The sequence below is a fragment of the Mustelus asterias genome, chromosome 17 (assembly GCF_964213995.1).
Source record: "Mustelus asterias chromosome 17, sMusAst1.hap1.1, whole genome shotgun sequence".
Taxonomy (NCBI): Eukaryota; Metazoa; Chordata; class Chondrichthyes; order Carcharhiniformes; family Triakidae; genus Mustelus; species Mustelus asterias.
In genome coordinates, this window is record NC_135817.1 from 58,412,279 (window position 1) to 58,437,884 (window position 25,606).

The following is a 25,606-nucleotide window of genomic DNA, read 5'->3' on the forward strand; positions in this document are numbered from 1 at the left end:
AATGATGATGGAGGATGATCTCGTGAATATGGAAGCTATTTGATGGAAGGTGAGGACAAGGAGAAACCCATCACTATTCTGGGAGAGAAGGGAAGGGATGAGGGAAAATGTAAGTACATGGTTGTGGATTCTGTTGACCATCCAGGGCCTGGGAAGTGGGCTGCAGGCGGTGCCAAACACCGGGTCCCGGTGTTATTGGGGACGGGGGGTGGGGGGAGGTGGTCACGGGGGTCGGGGAGGGGGGGTGGGGGTGGGGGGATGCGGTTTGCTCTGTGTTTTTTTAATGGAGTTTCTCATCATCCATGAGCCGTAGACTAGCTTAAAGAATTCGAACCGGAGAGTTCCAGTCTTTTTAAAACCAGTCTGTCAGTGTCAATTTCACTGATTGGCGCTTCTGGCCTTTGGGCAGTTTTGTGGGTCCAATGTTTTGTTTTGAAAAGCCCACCAAAAAACCCAGTGCTGCCAATAAGTCAACAGCAGCACAGCGACTGTAGGAGAAAGGTCTTGCTCGAAAAATGGTAAGTGAAATCTGAGACAATTTTACAGACAATGGATATTGAGTGTGTGTGTTTGGGTGGATGGTTTGAGGGGGTGTGGCGGAGAGAGGGGGGTGGAATTGAGGGAGATTTGCGGAGGGTGTTTCGGGGAGGATGGAAGGAAGGTTAGAGGAGGGCTGGGGGAGGTGAAGAGGAGGTTCGGGGAGGCTCGAGGATGTGTTGCGGGAAGGTTGAAGGCAGGTTGGGAAAGTTGTGGGAGAAGGTTAGAGGGTGTGTTGTGGGGACATTGGAGGCAGGTTGGGAAAGTTGATGGAAGGCTGGAGGAGGTTTTGAGGGAATGCTCGATGGGGTGTTCTGGGGAGATTAGAGATGCGTTGGGGGAGATTAGCTACAGAGTTGAATTGTTTTGTAACTGCAATGATTTATTTGTAGCCACTTTCCTAACATCAGCTGATTGCTCTGTGATTAATCATCCTTAAAGAATTATCATTTCACCATTGCTATCGTCACTCTGCCTATTGCATGCTGATGTAATGAAAGAAAGATGAAGCTACATTTATACAGCACCATTCACAATGTCTCAAATTGCTTTACAGCCAATTAAGTACTTGTAAGTTGGAGTCACTGGTATAATGTATGCAATGTAATCAAATGGCGGAACCAGGTCAAGGGGCTGAATCACCTACTCCTCCTCATAATTCATATGTTTGTACGTCATTCTGGGATGCATGAGATGAACTGGGCTGAATGGCCTTTGTAATCTATTATTACCTTGTGAATACAAGGTGGAACCATGGCTGGAGTTCTGTTTATTATGTTGCAAATGAAAGTTTACTGTGAGTGGGCTTTGTGGAGTGAGCTTGCCAAGACAGAAGTAATGAGCTCATAGTGAATCAGTAACCCGTTTCGCACTGCACATGATTCCCAAGAGGCTTTTCCATTGACTTCAATCTTGTTCTTTGGCCTACTTAACTATTATCCAACTATGTCTTGATTTTTTATGAGTTTTTTGAGGTATTGAAATATCATGATAAAGTTATGTTGCATAGTAGATATTGAAAATCTATTGTAGTGAGAAGCAGAGTCTTCAGACTTGCTGATCAAGAAAATAGGTACAATCATGAATCATTCAGTCTTTGTCCTCTGGCCTCTTAAAAATTGTGTTGCACAGAGAAACCTGAGGGCTCCAATGCTTCTTACTGACAATGAAGACCTATGTTGTTCAATCATTCCACTTTGTTAATCCGGAATCATTTGATCTTTCTACCCTGTGAGATTACTGATAAAATGGAATTAATTATATCCCTTGTATCAAATAATTATATTGAATATCATGCACCCAGCAGAAGAAAGTCTACTTCGCCTTCTACAGTTTGGAAAATATTTTGTGCAGTATATCTGGGTTGCAAGTATTTGATCTTTCCCACAATTATGCATTTACTGTAAATGTGTCCATATGATGCAATGCGCAGAACATGTTAATGAGGGCTGAGGTAGTCATTGAAAACGGTGTTATCATCTGCACAGAGTTATAAATAACAAATGGAGTATTTTCCTGTCCAACTAACAATATTGCATGATGCTATTAAAGTCAAATTTGTAATTTATGGTTTGTTTAATAATCATGAGATCTCCTATAGGATGCATACTGCATTACATCATTGCTGCTCTTAATGTCAATGACCGTGTTGCTACATATCAGTCAGACGATATTTGTAACCAGATGCTCATATTGGGTTTTACCATTTTACAAGGACCTTTCTGTGATTGTTTGGTGAATCTTGAAAGGAGTAAAACTATCCACGAGGTTGACGGGGCAAGTTAAAATGGGGCAGAAGGTAGGGAGGAATAAGGAGCTCGGAAACAGGTGAAGCAACAGGGCATATGATTTCTCTTCCTGGCCCTGCAACGGTGGTGAGGGATAATCCTCAGTTGAGGAAAAATGAAGACATATCAGGCACTGGTATGGAAGGTTGTATCATCAGAACAAATGTAACAGAGACAGAGAAACTGGAAGAATGAGGAAATGTAGTCAAGATAGCTTTCAGAGTCCGTGAGCTTATAGTAAATATTTATTAATTATCTATCCCCAATAATGGAGACAGAGTAGTTGAGGAAGGGAAGAATCAGTGATAAACCATGAGAGAACGGTGGAGATTGGAAGCCAAATTGATGGCATTTTCCAGTTCAGAGCAAGAACAGGAAAAAGCACCATTTTGCTCACCAATGTACCAGAATAAAAATGTTCCATTATTCCACAAAAAGACAGGCATAGTTAGCACCCAGACAAAAAGCCATATTAATACCACTGACTTGGAGGAAATGAATGGAGTTAAAGGAGGCATTGTTCAATGTGAGAACAGGTTCTTCCAGAGGCATCCTGTGCCCGCATGACTCCCCCTCCCCACCGTAGTTGAAAGGGCTCTCAACCATGTCCAAGCCACTTCAAGCACATTCTTTCATCCTGTCAGATGAATATGTGTGCTTCTATGTCCTAAGCCCATACCGTGGGGCTTGGTTTCCAGTCACTTCCAACCCCCTCACCATTGGACCAGGGCCTTGCTCCATCAAGCCTGTGTGTAACTGGTGTGCAGCGACCACCCCACTTTAAAAGAACTCACATATAGGCACCTTCCACCTTTAAATTGAGTTTGGGACCTGGGATGTCAGGCCTTCATGAATAACCCCTACAGTGAAAGACTGGAACGGCGGGCATACTGCTATCATCACCTAGGAGCAATGGAGAAATGGTGGCAGAGTGGTGTTGTCACTGGACTAGTAATCTAGAGACCCAGGGTAATGCTCTGGGGACTTGGGTTCGAATCTCATCATAGAAGATGAAATTAAAAGTTTAACAATGACCATGAAACCATTGGCAAATGCTGTAAAAACCCATCTGGTTCACTAATGTCCTCCAGGGAAGGAAATCTGCCATCCTTATCTCGCCAGGCCTACATGTGACTCCAGACCCACAGCAATGTTGCTGACTCTGAAATGGCCTAGAAAACCACTCACTCCAAGGTCTATTAGGGATGGGCAATAGATGCTGGCACAGTCAGCGACACGCACATCCTCTGAACGAATAAAAAAACAGCTCAGGTGTTTTGATATTGACACGACACTTTAAGCAAGTCACAGTGGGCAGGGGAAGACCAGATTAAGGAACAAGGTGACAGTTGTACCTTGGATCAAAGCTAATTACTGCGGATGCTGGAATCTGAAACCAAAGGAGAAAATGCTGGAAAATCTCAGCTTTGATAGGGTTGTACTATAGACTCCCAAATATCGGCGGGAAATTGAAGAGCAAATATATAAGGAGATTACAGATAGCTCCAAGAAAAATAGGGTGGTAATAATAGGGAATTTTAACTTTCCCAACATTGACTGGGACAGCCATAGTATTAGTGGGTTGGATGGAGAGAAATTTGTTGAGTGTATTCAGGAGGAATTTCTCATTCAGTATGTGGATGGCCCGACGAGAGTTGGGACAAAACTTGACTTCCTCTTGGGAAATAAGGAAGGGCAGGTGACAGAAGTGTTAGTGAGGGATCACTTTGGGACCAGTGACCATAATTCCATTAGTTTTAAGATAGCTATGGAGAATAAAAGGTCTGGCCCAAAAGTTAAAATTCTAAATTGGGGCAAGCCAATTTTGATAGTATCAAGCAGGAACTGTCAAAAGTTAATTGGGGGAGTCTGTGGAAAGGCAAAGGGACATCTGGTAAGTGGGAGGCTTTCAAAAGTGTGTTCACTAGAGTTCAGGGTAAGCACATTCCTCTTAGAGTGAAGGGCAAGGCTGGCAGAAGGAGGGAACCCTGGATGACTCGGGATATTGAGGCCCTTGTCAAGAAGGGTGGCACGGTAGCATAATGGTTAGCACTGCTGCTTCACAGCTCCAGGGACCTGGGTTCGATTCCCGGCTTGGGTCACTGTCTGTGTGGAGTTTGCACATTCTCCTCGTGTCTGCGTGGGTTTCGTCCGGGTGCTCCGGTTTCCTCCCACAGTCCAAAGATGTGCGGGTTAGGTTGATTGGCCATGCTAAAAATTGCCCCTTAGTGTCCTGAGATGCGTAGATTAGAGGGATTAGCGGGTAATATGTGGGGGTAGGGCCTGGGTGGGATTGTGGTCGGTACAGACTTGGTGGGCTGAATGGCCTGTTTCTGCACTGTAGGGTTTTTTTCTATGAAGAAGAAGGAGGCACATGACATGCATAGGCAGCTGGGATCAAGTGAATCCCTTGAAGAGTAAAGGGGGCGTGGGAGTAAGGTTAAGAGAGAAATCAGGAGGGCAAAAAGAGGACATGAGATTGTTTTGGCAGATAAGGCAAAGTAGAATCCAAAGAGTTTCTACAAATACATAAAGGGCAAAAGGGAGAGAGTAGGGCCTTTTAAGGATCAACAAGGTAATCTATGTGCAGATCCAAAAGAGATGGGTGAGATTCTAAATGAATATTTCTCATCAGTGTTTCCTGTTGAGAAAAGCGTGGCTGTCAGGGAACTTGGGGAAATAAATAGTGATGTCTTGAGGGGTGTACATATTACAGAGAAGGAGGTGCTGGAAGTCTTAAAGCGCATCAAGGTAGATAAATTCCCGGGACCTGATGAATTGTATCCCAGGACATTGTGGGAGGCTGGGGAGGAAATTGTGGGTCCCCTAGCAGAGATAGTTGAATCATTGATAGTCACAGGTGAGGTGACTGAAGATTGGAGGGTGGCAAATGTTGTGCCTTTGTTTAAAAAGGGCTGCAGGGAAAAGCCTGGGAACTACAAGCCTGTGAGCCTCAAATCTGGGTGGGTAAGTTGTTGGATGGTATTTTGAGAGACAGGATGTATAGGCATTTAGAGACTCAAGGACTGATTAGGGACAGTCAGCATGGCTTTGTGAATGGAAAATCATGTCTCACAATTTTGATTGAGTTTTTTGAAGCGGTAACCAAGAAGGTAGATGAGGGTAGTACAGTTGATGTTGTCTACATGGACTTTAGCAAGGCCTTTGACAAGGTACCGCATGGTAGGTGGATGCATAGTGTTAAATTTCACCGGATCCAGGGTGAGGTAGCGAAATGGATACAAAATTAGCTTGATGACAGAAGCCAAAGAGTGGTTGTAGAGGGTTGTTTTTCAAACTGGAGGCCTGTGATCAGCAGTGTGTCTCAGGGATCAGTGCTGGGTCCACTTAAATTTGTCATTTATATTAATGATTTGGATGAGAATATAGGAGGTATGGTTAGTAAGTTTGCAGATGACACCAAGATTGGTGGCATAGTGGACAGTGAAGAAGGTTATCTCGGATTGCAATGGGATCTTGATCAATTGGGCCAGTGGGCTGACGAATGGCAGATGGAGTTTAATTTAAATAAATGCGAGGTAATGCATTTTGGTAGATTGAACCAGGGCAGGACTTACTCAGTTAATGGTAGGGCATTGGGGAGAGTTACAGAACAAAGAAATCTAGGGGTACATGTACATCACTCCTTGAAAGTGGAGTCACAGGTGGACAGAGTGGTGAAGAAGGCATTCAGCATACTTGATTTCATTGGTCAGAACATTGAATACAGGAGTTGGGACGTCTTGTGGAAGTTGTACAAGACATTGGTGAGGCCACACTTGGAATACTGTGTACAGTTCTGGTCACCCTATTATAGAAAGGATAATATTAAACTAGAAAGAGTGCAGAAAAGATTTACTCGGATGCTACCGGGACTTGATGGTTTGAGTTATAAGGAGAGGCTGGATAGACTGGGACTTTTTTCTCTGGAGCGTAGGAGGCTGAGGGGTGACCTTATAGAGATCTATAAAATAATGAGGGGCACAGATCAGCTTGATAGTCAATATCTTTTCCCAAAGGTAGGGGAGTCTAAAACTAGAGGGCATAGGTTTAAGGTGAGAGGGGAGAGATACAAAAGGGTCCAAAGGGGCAATTTGTTCAGACAGAGGGTGGTGAGTCTGGAACAAGCTGCCAGACGTAGTAGTAGAGGGGGTACAATTTTGTCTTTTAAAAAGCGTTTAGACAGTTACATGGGTAAAATGGGTATAGAGGGATATGGGCCAAATGCGGGCAATTGGGACTAGCTTCGGAGTTTAAAAGAAAAAAGGCGGCATGGACAAGTTGGGCTGAAGGGCCTGTTTCCATGCTGGAAACCTCTATGACTCGATGACCCTATGACTCTAGGTCTGGCAGCATCTGTAAGGAGAGAAAAGAGCTGATGTTTCAAGTCCAGATGACCCTTTGTCAAAGCTAAAAGGCATAGAAAGTGGGAGATATTTATACTGTAGGATGAGGGAATGAAAGATGAGTCATGGCCATAGAAACCAAGGGGAAAGGCTGCTAATGGCAGCCCATAGAGAGAATAGAAGGTGTGAATGGCCAAACGGAAGCTGAAATCAGAGAATAAAGTGTGACAGATGAAGATGTGGAGGGGGAGATATAAAACTAATAAAATCACCACGGAAAACACAATTCCTTGTGCTATGGATGTTGCTAGGGAGCCCAAAGATCCTGAAGCCCAGCTCCATAGGGTAGATGATGAAAGTTATTTGGGTTTCTCAATTTCCTTTTTGATGTGATTGGCCAAATTACTGATAGTTTCTGAGTTCTCAGTTATATAGGTACAACATTCAATGCCAATTAAACTGCACTTTCCCCCCTAGCTGCTAAGACAAAGTCTAGTGCCGTACAGTTCTGGAGGGGTACTGTGCGGATAGCCACCATCTCATCATTAATCTTAGTCAATGCCAAAAAGGTATCATTGGCTATCTTTTCCAGAACAGATACCGTATCGATACTTTCCCTGGACAATTTGGCTGCACCATTCCATTGGAGCAGGAAAGAGAAGAAGCACTGAGTCTCTGCGATATCCCCCCTTCTACTTGCAGGAGAGGGGAGAGGAGGCAAAGAAGGAGAGTGATAGATGTGAGGGATAACATAGGCAAGGTAGCATGATCCACCCCACTGTGCAGGTAACCATGGACATGAGAATGGTTCTCAGGATATATTAAAGGAGCGTTGGTACCAACCTGTGTAGAAGGCAGTATACATCTCAGAGGATGAAAAATTGGTAGCGTCATCCAAGGGTGAGAGGGAACGGGTTCCATTATTAAAACACCACCAAGACATGGGTTCAGAGGCATTAATTAGAAGCCTCTTATTGGCATCCCATCTTGCCCATTGAGGAAAATGTGTGAACAGATCCAACATTTAGAGAGATTAAGGTTTTTAGCATAGGCATAGGACATGTATAGATAAGTATCAACCTGTAATTCCCTACGGCAGCATTGGGCAACCTTGGAGGGTGGACTCATTGGACTCAAAAACAGTAAAATTAACAACATGAAGATGGATATAGAAAAACATGATATTGACAAACATATTGGCATAATCATTTCAGCAATCAATTTACTGTCTCTGGACTTAGTCGCTCTCTGGCGGACCTCTTTTGATATATGACGCATGAATCCAAGTTTTCTTGCTTTTGACTTTCACTGCGGAATGTGTGACAAGCAGAACTTGGTAGGAACCTTCCCACTCGGTGTCAAGTCATTCGCGTTGAGGTTTCTTGATGTACACCCACTCGCCTGGAACAATGTTGTGCATGCCTTCAGATGGCACTTCCCAAGCAGCAGCAACCTGTTGGAAAACAGAATCTACAGCTTTGGTTAGTGTTAGACAATGTGTCATCATGGGATCGCTCCTCATGTGACAGTCAGCCTTGCAAAGGTCAATAATTCCTGGCAAGGACATTGGTCTACCAGTAATAACCTCAAAAAGGCTCAGCCCAGTGGTTTTATTCAGGGCCGCTTGAGTGCTGCACAACATTATAGGAAGTGTTTGGGGCCACTTCAGACCTTCCTGATGGTACTTGGAGAGGTTTGTCCCCTCCACCTGTCCTGACGATTCTGGGTGATAAGGACAGTGGAAGTTCCAGGTAATGTTTAGCAAGAGACAAACCTCTTGGCAGACCATCCCTGTAAAGTGTGTGCCCTGATCTGTGTCTATACTATTAGGCAGGCCCCACTGAGGTATATAGTCTTTATAGAGGACCTTTGCTGTGTGTGGCTGTGACACAACATGTAGGAGTTTCCTCTACCCATTCAGAGAATTTGTCCTCTATAACCAAAACATTTGCATACCCTTGGCATGGCAGCAATGAAATATAGTTCACTTGTAGGTGTTAAATGGTCCCGGAGGTGCCGGCACTTTTAGTTGTGGTACCTGCACTTCAGTCCCAGCATTATTCTTTTGACAGGTTAAGCAATGATTCACTACCGCTTGGGCATACTTTCGAAAACCACGTTCCCACCAGCTGCGCTGAAATCATGCTGTTGCCTGTTCGGATCCCAGGTGTCCACAGAAGTGAATTTGTTGTACCAATTAGGACATCAGAGTAGCAGGCCACTGGTCTTCCTGTCTCAATGTGTCGCCGCACATCATCTCGTATAACTTCACCCCTTTCTTCCCAAATGCAGTCGTGTTGCATCTGATTTAGTGTCTGGAGATCTTGAGGACACTGATCTTTTGAAAGGTCTCGAATCTTGACATTTCCTGATTGTATTCCAGCAGCTGCTTTGGCTGCCTCGTCAGCTAAGGCGTTCCCTTTAGCCTTCTCAGTGTCATTGCGAGTGTGTGCCTTGCATTTCAAAATGGCCACTTCTTCAGGCAATTGTTTGGTTTCCAATAAATCCTTCACGTCCTGCCCCTGTTTAATCAGAGTTCCTGCTGCTGCTCTGTTGCCATAATTGCCCAAAATCATGAGCTATTCCAAAAGCATATCGAGAATCTGTGTATATATTGGCAGTTCGATCTTGTGCGATTTTACAGGCTTCCATCAAGGTTTGCAACTCGGCCTGTTACACGGACGCCCCTGATGAGACGCTTCCGCTAGTGACCACCGAGTAGCGATTGGTCATAGCCCAGCCTGCTTTCCGGACTCCATTCTCAACAAATGATGGTCCATCCATATAGAGAGTGATATCCGGGTTCTCCAAGGCTTCTTCCTTAGCTCTGCTGATATCCTACATTTCTTATACCAAGTCCACAAATCATGGGGAATCTCCCCCTCTTCCTGTCTCAGGAAGCAAGGTAGCCGGGTTGACTTGACTTCCTCTTAACATCTCAATGTTGGGTGCTTCCAATACCGTCATCCACCTTGTCCACCTTGGCGCGTTGACCTGAGAGACCTGGTTCATAGCTAATAAAGTATGAACCGCATGAGGGCATTTAATGATAAGCTTCTGATCAAGACTACATTTGCTGTAGGTAACTAAGTGTGTTGATGAAGGTAGGGCAGTTGATGTCATATACATGGATTTTAGTAAGGCGTTTGATAAGGTCCCCCATGGTCGGCTTATGATGAAAGTGAGGAGGTGTGGGATAGAGGGAAAGTTGGCCGATTGGATAGGTAACTGGCTGTCTGATCGAAGACAGAGGGTGGTGGTGGATGGAAAATTTTCGGACTGGAGGCAGGTTGCTAGCGGAGTGCCGCAGGGATCGGTGCTTGGTCCTCTGCTCTTTGTGATTTTTATTAATGACTTAGAGGAGGGGGCTGAAGGGTGGATCAGTAAATTTGCTGATGACACCAAGATTGGTGGAGTAGTGGATGAGGTGGAGGGCTGTTGTAGGCTGCAAAGAGACATAGATAGGATGCAAAGCTGGGCTGAAAAATGGCAAATGGAGTTTAACCCTGATAAATGTGAGGTGATTCATTTTGGTAGGACTAATTTAAATGTGGATTACAGGGTCAAAGGTAGGGTTCTGAAGACTGTGGAGGAACAGAGAGATCTTGGGGTCCATATCCACAGATCTCTAAAGGTTGCCACTCAAGTGGATAGAGCTGTGAAGAAGGCATATAGTGTGTTAGCTTTTATTAACAGGGGGTTGGAGTTTAAGAGCCGTGGGGTTATGCTGCAACTGTACAGGACCTTGGTGAGACCGCATTTGGAATATTGCGTGCAGTTCTGGTCACCTCACTATAAGAAGGATGTGGAAGCGCTGGAAAGAGTGCAGAGGAGATTTACCAGGATGCTGCCTGGTTTGGAGGGTCGGTCTTATGAGGAAAGGTTGAGGGAGCTGGGGCTGTTCTCTCTGGAGCGGAGGAGATTGAGGGGAGACTTAATAGAGGTTTATAAAATGATGAAGGGGATAGATCGAGTGAACGTTCAAAGACTATTTCCTCGGGTGGATGGAGCTATTACAAGGGGGCATAACTATAGGGTTCATGGTGGGAGATATAGGAAGGATATCAGAGGTAGGTTCTTCACGCAGAGAGTGGTTGGGGTGTGGAATGGACTGCCTGCAGTGATAGTGGAGTCAGACACTTTAGGAACATTTAAGCGGTTATTGGATAGGCACATGGAGCACACCAGGATGGTAGGGAGTGGGATAGCTTGATCTTGGTTTCAGATGAAGGTCGGCACAACATCGTGGGCCGAAGGGCCTGTTCTGTGCTGTACTGTTCTATGTTCTATGTTCTATGTGAACTGGAGTCTGCAGGGCCTCTTCACTAGCATTGTGCTGATGCTTCATCACTTCCTGTTCGGACTGCTGGGCAGAAGGCATTTCCTGAGTATACAAAAGCAGAAAAATCAGGGGAGGTCAGTGTGAGGAAAAAGGATTCGGATGGAGGGCCATGGTCATGCCGTCAGCAGCTTACTCATCATGCCCATTAGCAGAATAAGGATATTCTTGGAATTGAGAAGACGCACAAAGTAGGAGCGTATTCTGTTTCTTGATATTCGAAGGGATGCCGGTTGTCACGGAATCTGCCGAAGTTGGCACCGTGACACTGGGAACCATCTCCTCCCTAGGGCTCAGGAAGTGCAGGTGTTCATGTCCCCTGCCAGTGATACTTTGCTCCATTCTACTGTGTACTAGCTTATTCTGCGGGAGAGGCACAATGTTGACGGCTATGCTGTACTGGGTTTGGGCATGTCATAGCTGAATAGCTGGAGATATATCGAGGCACTGAGAAACAGTTGTGAAGCTGGCAGCATTGGTGTGTGGGGATAAAATGGAATACTTGAGCTTTAAGCATGAGCTTCTGACTGAGTGCTGGGGGTGTGATACATCGAGCAACATGAGAGCTTTGTGGTTTGACGGGTAAGTGATGCCAGGGGAAGATGCATTCACTGCGCTTTACTGCCCATTTACAGGCCTGTATTCGCTAGAGTTTTTAAGAACGATAGGTGATCTCAATAAAACTTACAGAATTCTGAAAGGGCGTGACAGGATGGATGTAGATAGGATGTTTCCCCTGGTTGGTGAGTCTCGGACCAGAGGACATATTCTCAGGATAAGGAGCATGTTCAGACCCAGGCCAGATACTCCAAGGTGTTTTATAAAGATAGCCTAGACCCTGAGTTTTTACATTTGAATTTGCCACAGGTGAGCATAAGGCATTTTACTCCAGGTATGATTCAAGTGACCCACTATGAATCTTTTATCAAACAAAGTTTATTTAAGAACACAGTTTAAATATAATAAAAAGAATTAGCATAACTTTTACAAATTACAAGATTCAAACACATTATGAACCTTTACAGCTAGCTATCTATGTTGTTCCAAGTCAAATACTATCCCACATACACACACCCCTCTTCAGACTTGGCACAGAAACAAGTATGCTCATATGATGCTGGATTTTTCAGCTTTTTACACCTGGTTGGTCCTTTGAATGTTGGATTAAGTCTCTGAGGCGTCCCAGTCCTGGAACTTTCAGCAAGACTCTGGAGCGAGCGAGAGAGACAGAGACATTGCCTTCTTCCACCAGCTTCTAGCAGCAACTCAGAACTGAAATTAAAACTTGGACATTTCTGTGGAATAAACTGCCTTCAGGCATATCGTCTGATCTGACAGTCATCCCCAAATCAACATCCACTCAGCAATTCCCAAAGGACCATAAAATCCCAGAACATTGCAATAGTCCCGATTAAAATCAACAAGATATCAATTATACTACCTCAGCAGCAATAAAGAACATCGGTCACAGATATCACAGTGCTGACAACTTCCAGGGTCTGCTAGAAACATCTTGCAAAGGAATATGATTAAAATACATTTCTTAAAGGCGCAAGTATCATCACAAGTAGGTCATCAAAGACTGATATGAGGAGGTATTTCTTCACTCTGAGGGTGGTGAATCTTTGGAATTCTCTACCCCAAAGGGCTGTGGAAGCTTAGTCATTGAGTATGTTGGAGACATAAATCGATGGATTTTTGGAGACTAACGACATAATGGGATATGGAGACAGTGCAGGAAAATGGTTTTCGGTAGATGATCAGCCATTATCAATTGATGGCAGAACAGGCTGGTTGGGCTGAATGGCCTTAACGTGTTCCTATGTTCCTACATGAGTTCTTTAGACTTCTTGTGGCATTACTGCCAGCTCCTCACATCCAAACTCTGGAAATTTACTTCCCTGACCACCTGCTATCTGAAGATTTCTTTGAGGGATTTCTGTGCCCCCTTTCCCCAGGGAACCACAGCATCCTTTTTCCTAACTACCTCCACCAGTAATGCTTCCTACACCCACATTCATCCCTCTGGAATGCTCTGTCTTCTCTGGTGATTCATTTTCCATGTTTTAAATTCCAGAAATGTTAATCAATGTAACTTCCCTTTAAAATGGATGGACTGCCTTTAAGAAAAGCCGAATATCCTTTGCTCAATGTTGATGGAGTCCCTGATAAACACAGAGGCAGCTAACAATGTGAAATAGAAGCTAGGGATGCAGGAGAAACTACTATCATGGAAATGATATAAGATCACCGAGCTTTCATGCATCCACCTCAAATGTAACCAGGGAGGACAGGTCAGGAATCATACAAACATACAAATATTTGAATTAGGAGCAGAGGCAGCCTAGTCAGTGCCTTGAGCCTGCCCTGCCATTCAAGAAGCTCATGGATAATCTGATTGTGACCTCAGTTCCACTTTCCTTCGGACCCCCATATCTTTTCATGCCCTACTCAATCAAGAACCTATCTAAATCAGCCTTAAAAATATTCAATGACCTTGCCTCCACCACTCTGGGGAATAGAGTTCCACAGACTCGTGATCCTCTGAGAGAAACAAAATTCTCCTCAGCTCCATCTGAAATGGGCAACCCCTTATTTTTAAACAGTGTCCCTGAATTCTAGTTTCTTCCACACCACTCATTCTTTTAAAAGTCAATGGATACAGGCCCATCCTGCCCAATCTTTCTTCATAGGATAATCCCATCATCCCGAGAATCCGGCGAGTGAACCTTCTCTGAACTGCTTCTAATGCAACTATGTCCTTTCTTAAATAAGGAGACCAAAAACTGTACATAGTATTTGAGATGTGGTCTCACCATTAACCTATAAAATTTAACAAAACATCTCTACTTTTATAATCCATTCCCCTTGCAATACACAGCCACATTCTATCTGCCTTCCTAATCCTTACTGTATCTGCAAATTAACTTTTCCGGATTCACGGACTAGGACACCATCCTAGGACTAGGACACCATCCACATCATACTCCCATTTGCCAATTTTTTGCCCACTCACTTAACCTATCTTTATCCCTTTGCAAACCCCTTTTGTCCCCTTCACAAATTACAATCCTCACCTATCTTTGTGTCATCAACAAATGACAATCATAAATTTGGTCCTGTCATCCAAGTCATTGATATAAATTGTAAATAGTTGAGGTCCCAGCACTGATCCTTGTGACATTCCACTTGTTGCAATGCCAACCCAAAATTGATCCATTTATGGTGGCTCTGTTTCCTGTAGACCAACTAATCCTCTATCCATGCTAATATGCGACCCCCTACCCCTTGAGGCCTTATTTTAGAGAATAACCTTTGATGTGGCACCTTGACAAATGCCTTCTGGAAATCTAGGTACAGCACATCCACAGGTTCCCTTGAAGCCATACTACTTATTACTTCCAATAAATAAATAAATCATGAACTCTCCATCCAGAAAACAGGGTGATGGAGTTTTCTTTGTCTCCTGGTTTTGAAATCTCAAACCAGGGAAAGCATCATCCCAACATTAGCCTTGTATGTTTCAAAGAAATCACCTCATTTTTTTCCAAACTCCAAGGAATATTGGCCTAATCTATTCAATCACTCCACATGGGACAATCACCTTATCCCAAGCATTAGCACAATAAACATTCATTGTATTCACTTAAATACAAAAATCTGTACTGCAGTAATGAGAGTAAAACCATGAGTGGCACGGTGGCACAGTGGTTAGCATTGCTGCCTCACATCGCCAAGGACCTGGGTTCAATTCCAGCCTCAGGTCACTGTCTGTGTGGAATTTGCACATTCTCCCTGTGTCTGCATGGGTTTCCTCTGGATTCTCCGGTTTCCTCCCACAGTCCAAAAATGTGCGGGTTAGGTTTATTGGCCATGTTAAATGGAACCTAGTGTCAGGGGATTAGCAGGGTAAATGTGTGGGGTTACAGGAATAGGGCCTGGCTGGGATTGTGGTCGGTGCAGACTTGTTGGGCCGAATGGCCTCCTTCTGCACTGCAGGGATTCTATAGTTCTATGATGAGCAATACTCCCAGGACCTATATAATTGCAGTAAACATTCTTTAACCTTGTATTCCAATTCCTTTGAACTAAAGGGAAACATATGATTTGCTTTTCTAACTTTGTGATGTTTGAAAAAAGGCACTCAACTTCCTCTGAAGACCAACATTTTCCAGTCTCTCAATATTTAAAAATATTGTTTTTTTATGTTTTCTTCTGAAATAAATAACTTCACGCTTCTGCATATTACATTCAATCTTCCGTGATCTTACCACTCACTTAACTGTTGCAACCTCTTACACTTTCTGCATACTCAACTTTTCCACCTATTTTTAAATCTCAGCAATCTTGGCTGCATTCCATTTGGTCCCTTCATCTAAATTGCTGAGACTCACGCACTGATCCTTGTGATAACTGGCTAGTTACAACCTGATAAATTGAATACGACCCACTTATTTCTGCTCTTGATTTTCTGTCCATTAACCAGTCCTCAATCCATGCCAATATATTATCCCCAGGTTCCATGAAAAGAAAGACTTGCATATACATAGCACTTTTCATCAGAACTGGATGTCTCAAAGTGCTTTGCAGCTAATTAAATACTTTTGAAATGTAGCCACTGTGTGGCCAATTTGCAGGCAGCCAACTCCACGAAGAGCAATGTGATAATGACCATGCAATCTGATTTGTAGTGTTGATTGAGGGTTAAATATTTTCCAGGAGAGCAGAGAGAGCTCCCCTACAATTCTTTGAAATAGTACAATGGGATCTTTTATAGTCATCTCAATAGGTTTATAAGGCCTCGGTTTCATCTGAAAGACAGCATCTCTGACGATGCAGCGCTCCCTCAGTACTTCATAGGTGTAAATCCGCAGCAAACTACCCAGCCTTCAGGAGAACAGTGACCACGACACCACGCAACCCTGCCACAGCAACCTCTGCAAGACGTGCCGGATCATCGACACGGATGCCATCATCTCACGTGAGAACACCATCTGCCACGTACACGGTACTACTCTTGCAACTCGGCCAACGTTGTCTACCTGATACGCTGCAGGAAAGGATGTCCCGAGGCATGGTACATTGGGGAAACCATGCAGACGCTACGACAACGGATGAATGAACACCGCTCGACAATCACCAGGCAAGACTGTTCTCTTCCTGTGGGGGAGCACTTCAGCAGTCACGGGCATTCAGCCTTGGATCTTCAGGTAAGCGTTCTCCAAGGCGGCCTTCACGACACACGACAGCGCAGAGTCGCTGAGCAGAAACTGATAGCCAAGTTCCGCACACATGAGGACGGCCTAAACCGGGATGTTGGATTTATGTCACATTATCAGTAACCCCCACAGCTTGCCCCTGGTCTTGCAGAATCTCACTAGCTGTTCTGTCTGGAGACAATACACATCTCTTTAACCTGTGTTGAATGCTCCCTCCACCCACATTGTCTGTACCTTTAAGACCTGGCTGGCTGTAGGGATTCGCATTCTAATTAGTATTCTGTAACTTGATTTCTGTGTCTGTGCACTGTTTGAGACCACATTTCCACTCCATCTGACGAAGGAGCAGTGCTCCAAAAGCTTATGGTATTTGCTACCAAATAAACCTGTTGGACTTTAACCTGGTGTTGTGAGACTTCTTACTGTGTTCACCCCAGTCCAACGCCGGCATCTCCACATCACTTCATAGGTGTGTCAGCCCTGCAGTAGGACTTGAATCCAGAACCTTATGATACAAAAGTGAATGCGCTACCATCTGAACCATGGCTGACATGAGTCTTAATTTTGTGTATGGCACCTTATGAATTATTTTTGAAAACCCAAACAAGATACTAACAGGAAAAGTTTTCTGTTAGTAACTTGATTAGGTTTTCAAAAAACTAATCCAAAGTAAGAAAGCCTGAACGCCATCTACAAGGCACATATCAGGAGTGTAATGGAATACTCTCTACTTGCTTGGATGAGTGCTGCTCCAACAACAGTTTGACACCATCCAAGATGAAGCAGCCCATTTGTTTGGTACCCCCTTCATAAAATTTCAATCGTTCCATTGACAAACAGTGGCAGCTGCGTGTACCATCTACAAGTTGCACTGCAGCAATTCACTGATGTTCCTTAGACAGCAGCTTCCAAACACACAACCACTACTCGATGGACAAGAGCAGCAGGTACCTGGAAACACCAAAATCTGGAGGTTCCCCTCCAAGTCACTCACCATCTTGACTTGGAAATATATTGCTGCCGTTGCTTTCACTTTTGCTCCCCAATAGCACTGTGGATATACCTACACCTCAGAGACTGCAGTTGTTCAAGAAGGGAGTTCACCACCATCTTCTAAAGGGAAACTATGGAAGGACAATAAATGCTGGCCTAGCCAGCAACGCCCACATCCCATCAATGAATACAAATGAAGTAGGGAAACCCAACTTCAATGGGGTAAGAATGAATCTGACCGAGATAAATTGGATTCAAAGGTTGGCAGGCAAAACAGTGGGCTGCATTTTAATGGGGCAAGGTGGTGGTGGTAGTTGGGGGTGGGGGTGTGTGGGGAGAGTTGAGGATGGCTCACACCCCTCCCAAAAGGAAAGTCACTGGAAGCTGACTCACTCTGTCCAAACCAGCCCCACAGCCATAACATTTTGCAAGTGTCACTTCCGCCCCTCACTGGAGAGGATGTTCCATGCTTATGAGCTTTTAGATAATCCAATTGGATAGCAACTCCAGCAATGCCAAGAGCTCAGTAGTGGGCACAACTAGAACTGCAACCAGTCTCAAGAAGGTTCAATGGCTCCTGGAGTATTGGGCAGGGAAGGTTTGGCAGCTTAGGGAGGGAGGCTGAGTGTTTTAGAAAGTGATGTGGAGATGCCGGCGTTGGACTGGGGTAAACACAGTAAGAGTTTTAACAACACCAGGTTAAAGTCCAACAGGTTTATTTGGTAGCAAATACCATTAGCTTTCGGAGCGCTGCTCCTTCGTCAGTTGTAAACAGTTGAGGCTCCAGCACTGATCCCTGTGGTTTCCACTTGTCACACCCTGCCAAACCAAGAATGACCTATTTATGCCAATTCCCTGCCTCCTGTTTGCAAACTAATGCTCTCTCCTATACTAACATGTTACCCCTCACCCACCCCATACCCCCCCTCCCCCCCCCCCCGCCCCCCCTGCCTATACCATTGCTTTTTATTTTGTGTATAACATTTGACATGGCAACTTGTCAAATGACATCTGAAAATCTAAGCACAGCACATGTACATGTACAGGTTCCCCTCTATCCACATGGCTTGTTGCTTTCTCAAAGAACTCGAATAAATTGGTGAACCATGATTTCATTTTCACAAAACCATGTTGACTCTGCCTGATTTCATTGCCCTACTATAATCTCCTCAATAATGGATTCCACCAACTCTCCTGCAGCAGATGTTAAGCTAACTGCCCTGTAATTCCTTGCTTTCTGTGTCCTTTCCTTCTTCAATCGAGGAGTTACATTTGTTATTTTCAAATCTAATGGGAGGGGCCTTCCCAGAATCTAGGGAATTTTGGAAAATTACAACTGATGGATTTACTATCTCATCAACCAATTCTTTTGAGACTCTAGGATGGTGCTCCAGTTTCTTCCCACAGTCCAAAGATGTGTAGGTTAGGTAGATTAGCCATGGTAAATGCACAGGGTTATGGGGATAGGGGAGGGGTGCGGTTTAGGCCTAAGTAAGATGCTCTTTCGGAGAATCGTTGCAGACTCGATGGGCTGAATGACCTCCTTCTGCACTGCAAGAATTCTATGGTTCTATGCTTCTAAGTCCAGCAGGCCCTTGTCAGCTTTTAGTTCTAATAATTTTCTCGGTGCCCTTTCCCTGGTGAATTTCAATGTTTTCAGTTCCCCCCTCCTTTTCACCTCCTAGATTCGCTATTATTTTTGGGATGTTATTTGTAGCCTCAACAGATGGAAAATATCTGTTCAATTCATCCACCATTATCCTATTTTCTGTTACTTATTCCCCATTCTGGTGCTCTAGGGTGGTTCAATTCCCGGCTTGGCTCACTGTGTATGCGGAGTCTGCATGGGTTTGCGTGTGTCTGTGTCTGCGTGGGTTTCCTCTGTGTGTTCCGGTTTCCTCCCACAGTCCGAAAGACAAGCTGGTTAGGTGCATTGGCCATGCTAAATTCCCCCTCAGTGTACCCGAACAGGCGCCGGAGTGTGGCGAGTAGGGGATTTTCGCAGTAACTTTATTGCAGTGTTAATGTAAGCCTTCTTGCGACACTAATAAATAAACTTTAAATTAGAGGACCAATGTTCACTTCACTTTCTCTTTTCCTGTTCAAATACCTGCAGAATCTCTTAAATCTGTTTTTATATTTCGAGCTAGCTTTCTCTTGTGTTCTAATTTCTCCACCTTTATTAATATTTTATTCATTCTTTGCTGTTCTTTATATTCCTTTTTGCAGAATTATGTGCTTTTCTTTCAATTTGATGATATCTTTAGTTAGCTACAAATGGTGCTTCCTTAAGAGTCTTTCTTTCTCACTGGAATGTATCTCTCCCGAGTATTCTGAAATATTTTGTTAAATGTCTCCCACTGCATCTCTACTGACCTATCCCCTAACCTAATTTCCCAGTTGATTTTTGCCAGTAATGACTTCATGCCATCATAATTGCCTTTATTTACATTTAAAACACTAGTCTTGGGTCCACTCCTCTCTCCCTCAAACTGAATGTGTAATTCAATTGTTTTATGATCATTGCTACCTAGGGGCGCCTCCAATATGAGGTAATTAATTAATGTTGTCTCCTTACACATCACCAGATCTAGAATAGCCTGCTCTCTGATTGGTGCTAGAATGTGCTGCTCTGTGCAACTGGCAAAAATAACTTTATTCATAAAATATCTGCAAGAACATTACAACTATTCCAAAATGGCCATCTCACAAAGTGCAATAATATTCAGGTTCTTCACATACATCAATTAACACTCTGATATGCTTCAATACAGTCAAAGAAACATTACAGACATTTTAAGTTGGTCCTTACAAATGGTGCAAAGGTATTTAAAAGATGTCTACACAAACCAAATTGCTCACTGAGGTGCTTCAGTACAACTGGGATACATGTAATATTCACTGTATACATTCAGTGAGTCATTCAGCCCGAGGGGGTTCTACTCCCCTCAGTTCACTATTGCCGAAAGGTCTTAGACAGCGACCTTCCCTATTGCGATTCTGTGGTGGCTGCCCCAAGCTTTAATGCGTCCCTCAGCACGTAGTCCTGGGCTTTGGAATGTGCCTGTCTGAAACATTCAGTCAGGATAACCGCTTGCACTGGAAGGCCAACAAGTTTTGGGCAGACAAAAGGGCGACTTTCACCGAATTGATGAGCCTCCAGCAACATCTGGTATTTGTCTTGGAGTGCATCCCTGGGAGCAGCCATAGACTTCGGAGCGCTGCCCCTTCTCACCTGATGAAGGGGCAGTGCTCCGAAAGCTTGTGGCTTGTGCTACCAAATAAACCTGTTGGACTTTAACCTGGTGTTGTGAGACTTCTTACTGTGGTTACCCCAGTCCAACACTGGCATCTCCACATCGCAGCCATAGAGCACAGATTCCTGCATCATGGAGCTACTCAATGCAACACTCCTGAAAACATTCCATGGGCTGCTCACCAAGATGATCAGGTTGTGGTTACTGCCTCTGGCTCCTCTTTTCACCCGTTCTTCTAGGTAGTGACTCCAGGTCCTCTTTTCACTGTTAAGGAACCCATGGAATCTGCTTTGGTTGTATCTGTCATTTATTGAGGAGTCAGCAAGACGAAGGATCATCTAGACTCGGAATGTTGTCTCCATTGTCTCTCTACAGATGCTGTCAGACCTGCTGAGATTTTCCAGCATTTTCTGTTTTTGTTTCAGATTCCAGCATCCGCAGTATTTTGCTTTTATTTATTGAGGAGTTTCTGTGTGAGTCACAGAGAGAGAAGACAGGGATTTTAAACTCTCTGAGAATAAAAACTACAAGGTTATTGGGAGAGTAGTTAACTGAATAATCAGTTATATGACTTGATAAGATGATCAGTTTAGCAGAGATGTTACTGGAACACTGAGGCCATGATTTTCCAGCCCTTCTGGGAATGGGAATCAGTGCACATAGGACTGGAAAATTTGGAGACCTGCTGCAGATCCATTGACTTTGGGCAGGAATTTGTGGAAAATCCCACCCTAGGTTTAGTGAACCCATTTGCTGCTGTGCATTTGAAGGAACAGTGATTTTAGAATGTGGTTTTTTGTGTGTTTTGGTGAAAGATGTGAGTTGAATGAGAAGCTCAGTCTATCATCAGAAGAATCAGGAAGGCTAAAAGGGGCCATGAAATGTCTTTAGCAAACAGGGTCAAGGAGAATCCCAACGTTTTTCATGCATAAATTAGGAGCAAGAGGGTAGCAAGAGAAAGAGTAGGCCCACTCAAGGACAATGGAGGGAAGGTGTGGCGTGGAACCACAGGAAATGGGTAAAATCTTTAATGAGTACTTTATATCAGTATTCACCAAGGAGAAGGATATGATGAATGTTGAGGTCAGGGATAGGTATATGAACACTCTTGAGAAAGTCAATATATCAAAGGAGGAAGAGTTGAGAATCCTAAATTGCATTATGGTAAACAAGTCCCCAGGGCGGGATGGGATCTATCTCAGGTTACTGCTGGAGGCAAGGGGAGAAATAGTTAGGGCCTTAGCAGATATCTTCACATCACCTTTGACCACAGGTAAGGTTCCAGAGGACTGGAGAACAGCCAATGTTGTTCCCTTGTTTAAGAAAGAAAGCAGGGATAATCCAGCACATTTGGAGGAAAATGGACCAGTTAGTGACAGGCAGCATGGTTTTGTACGGGGAAGGTCATGTCTCATGAACCTGATTGACTTTTTTGAAGAGGTGGCAAAGAAAATTGATGAGGAAAGGGCTGTGGATGCAGGTTATATGGACTTTAGTAAGCTTTTGACAAGGTCCCACATGGCAGACTGGTACAAAAACTCAAATCACATGGGATTCGGGGTGGGCTGGCTAGATGGATACAGAACTGGCTTGGTTATAGAAGACAGAGGTTAGCGGTGGAAGGGTATTTTTCAAAATGGAGCTCTGTAGCTAGTGTTGTTCTGCAGGGATCAGTGCTGGGAACTCCGTTGTTTGTGGCGGCACGGTAGCACAGTGGTTAGCACTGCTGCTTCACAGCTCCAGGGACCTGGGTTCGATTCCCGGCTTGGGTCACTGTCTGTGTGGAGTTTGCACATTCTCCTCGTGTCTGCGTGGGTTTCCTCCGGGTGCTCCGGTTTCCTCCCACAGTCCAAAGATGTGCGGGTTAGGTTGATTGGCCATGCTAAAAAAAAATTGCCCTTAGTGTCCTGAGATGCGTAGGTTAGAGGGATTAGTGGGTAAAATATGTGGGGATATGGGGGTAGGGCCTGGGTGGGTTTGTGGTCGGTGCAGACTCGATGGGCCGAATGGCCTCTTTCTGTACTGTAGGGTTTCTATGATTTCTATGATATATAAATGATCTGAAGGAAAATGTGGGTGACCTGATTAGTAAGTTTGCGGATGACATGAAGTTTGGCAGAGTTGCTGATAGTGCCGAGAATTATCAGAGGATACAACAGGATATAGAGAGACTGGAGACTTGGGCACAGAAATGGAAGATGGAGTTTAATCTGGACAAATGCGAGTTGATGATTTTTGGAGGATCAAATTTAGGTGTGAATCATGTTATAAATGGCAGAATCCTTAGGAACATTTACAGTGGGATCTGAGCGTGCACATCCACAGTTCCCTAAAAGTGACAACACAGGTGGCCAAGGTGATTAAGAAGGCATATGGTATGCTTGCCTTCATCAGCTGGGGCATTGAGTGCAGGAGTTGGGAAAACATGTTGCAGCCATATAAAACTTTGGTTCGGCCACATTTGGAGTATTGCATGCAGTTCTGGTCACCACATTATCAGAAGGGCATGGAAGCTTTGGAGAGAGTGCAAAGAAGGTTCATCAGGATGTTGCCTGGTCTTGAGGATGTTGGCTATGAAGAGAGGTTGAATAAACTAGGATTGTTTTCACTGGAAAGACAGAGGCTGAGGGGAGACCTGATAGAGGCCTACAAAATTATGAGAGGCATAGACCGGGTGGATAGTCAGAGGCTTTTTCCAAGAGTGGAAGTGTCAATTACAAGGGGGCACAGGTTCAAGGTGAGAGGAAGAAAGTTTAAGGGAGATGTGAAGGGGAAGTTTTTCACACAGAGAGTAGTGGGTGCCTAAAACGCACTACCAGAAGATGTGTTGGAAACAGGCACATTAGCAACATCTAAGAGGCATCAATCTGGATGGGTACATGAGTAGGGAGGAAATAGAAGGATATAGACTGAGTAAGGGCAGAAGGTTTTTTTCAGTTAGGGCATCATGATTGGCACAGGCTTGGAGGCCGAAGGGCCTGTTCCTGTGCTGCACTTTTCTTTGTTCTTTGTCCTGCTAATAGGATACACTTTGGGTAATCGATTGCACCATTCAGGGAAGACATACATATGTTAATCTTTTAGAAATAACAGAAGATGGGGGTGGGATAGACAGCCAAATATACATATAGAAACGTCAAAGGGAAACAATCATATAATTGGCAACCTTTCCATGGAAGCACAGGGGCAGATTCCGTCTAGCCAGTTCTAGCTGGCAGACCAGAAGCAAGAGTGAAGAAAACGTTTGTGGGGGTAGTTAAAACCCATATCTTTGCTGAACCAGGAAGAGACATTCCCCAGAACAACTATTCAATCGTATACAGTGTGGTAACTATAAGATGGCCTTTTCTTATAGATCCATTGGACTGGATATTGTTTGGGAAGAGGGAAGTCCTGAAAGAGTTCAGATCTTGTAAATGTGTTTTGGATCAGATGGGTAATTCCTACTTAAACTGTGTAGGCGTGTTTCAGTTTGTATATGTAACTGGTCTTAGATCATTATAGTCCTGTTTGTGTATATGCACCTTTTCTTTATTGTAATAAAAAGTCTTTAATAAGTGTTACACTATGCCTGGGTTGGAAAGCAGGTTAGTCATGCAGAGTGATGCCAACAGTTTGGATTCAATTCCTGTACAGCTGAGGTTATTCATGAAGACCCTGCCTTCTCAACCTTGCCCCTTGCCTGAGGTGTGGTGATCCTCAGGTTAAATAATCACCAGTCAGCTCTCCCCCTCAAAGGGGAAAGAGCAGCCTGTGGTCATCTGGGACAATGGCAACTTTACCTTTTATTATGACTGGGCTGGCTATTGTTCTCACTGGGCATCACTTGTGGCTCCTTACACCATTCCTGTAGACAAAACTATACACCACCATGAAATGCTGTTTCCAAGTTGGGACAACTTTGCAGATAACATCAGTTGGGTTCGTATCACACCTGCAAGTTTCCTTTCGAACTACATGCCATCCAGCCTCGGAATTATATCACTGTCCCTTTACTGACAGAGGGTAAAAATCCGAGAATTCCCTCACTAACAGCAATGTAGCTACACCACATGGACTGCAGTGGTTAAGAAGACAGCTCACCACCACCCTCACAAGGACCATTTGGGTTGGGCAATAAATGCTGGCCTAGTCAGCAACGCCCGCCTCCTGGAAAGAATAAGATAAAAGACCTTTCTGATGAACTTGATAAGGAGATGAGGCAAAGGAAATGGTATTTATATATTTTAACCAAATTATTTAAATATTATGCAAAGCGGCCATAAGTAGCTATTCAATGTTGCAAATAACAAGAGATAGATCCTCAATTGTTGAGACTTAAAATATTGTTGAAAGAAAATTCACTAATTCATTGGAACTAAAAAGGTACAATAGGTGAGGTCTGCAACTCCACTTCAAGCTTATTTATTCTCCGTTCTATATTGAAAACACTTCCTGGTCAAGCGCTATATGTCCAGTTGATATACCCCTGAGAACTGCTGGAGAACTGATAATCCATCTTGCTTGCTGGAAATTGAACTGACTTTGTGAGACATGTTCCATGTATATCATTGGTGAAACTAAAGTAAAGGCAGCTCTATTCATGTTATCACAATTATTCTCACCACTTGCATCTCATGCAATACTCAGGCGTGGGCTGACAAGTAGGAAGTAACATTCACACCACGCAAGTGCCAGACAATGACCATCTCCAACAAGAGAGGATCTAACCATCGCCCCTTGACATTCAATGGCATTACCATTGCTGAATTCCCCCACTATCAACAGAACTAGACTGGTACTATAATAGAACTATATAAATACTGTGGCTACAAGAGCAGTAAGAAGTTTAACAACACCAGGTTAAAGTCCAACAGGTTTATTTGGTAGCAAAAGCCACACAAGCTTTCGGAGCTGCAAGCCCCTTCTTCAGGTGAGTGGGAATTCTGTTCACAAACAGAGCATATAAAGACACAGACTCAATTTACATGTATAATGGTTGGAATGCGAATGCTTACAACTAATCAAGTCTTTAAGAAACAAAACAATGTGAGTGGAGAGAGCATCAAGACAGGCTAAAAAGATGTGTATTGTCTCCAGACAAGACAGCCAGTGAAACTCTGTGGGGGTTACAGATAGTGTGACATGA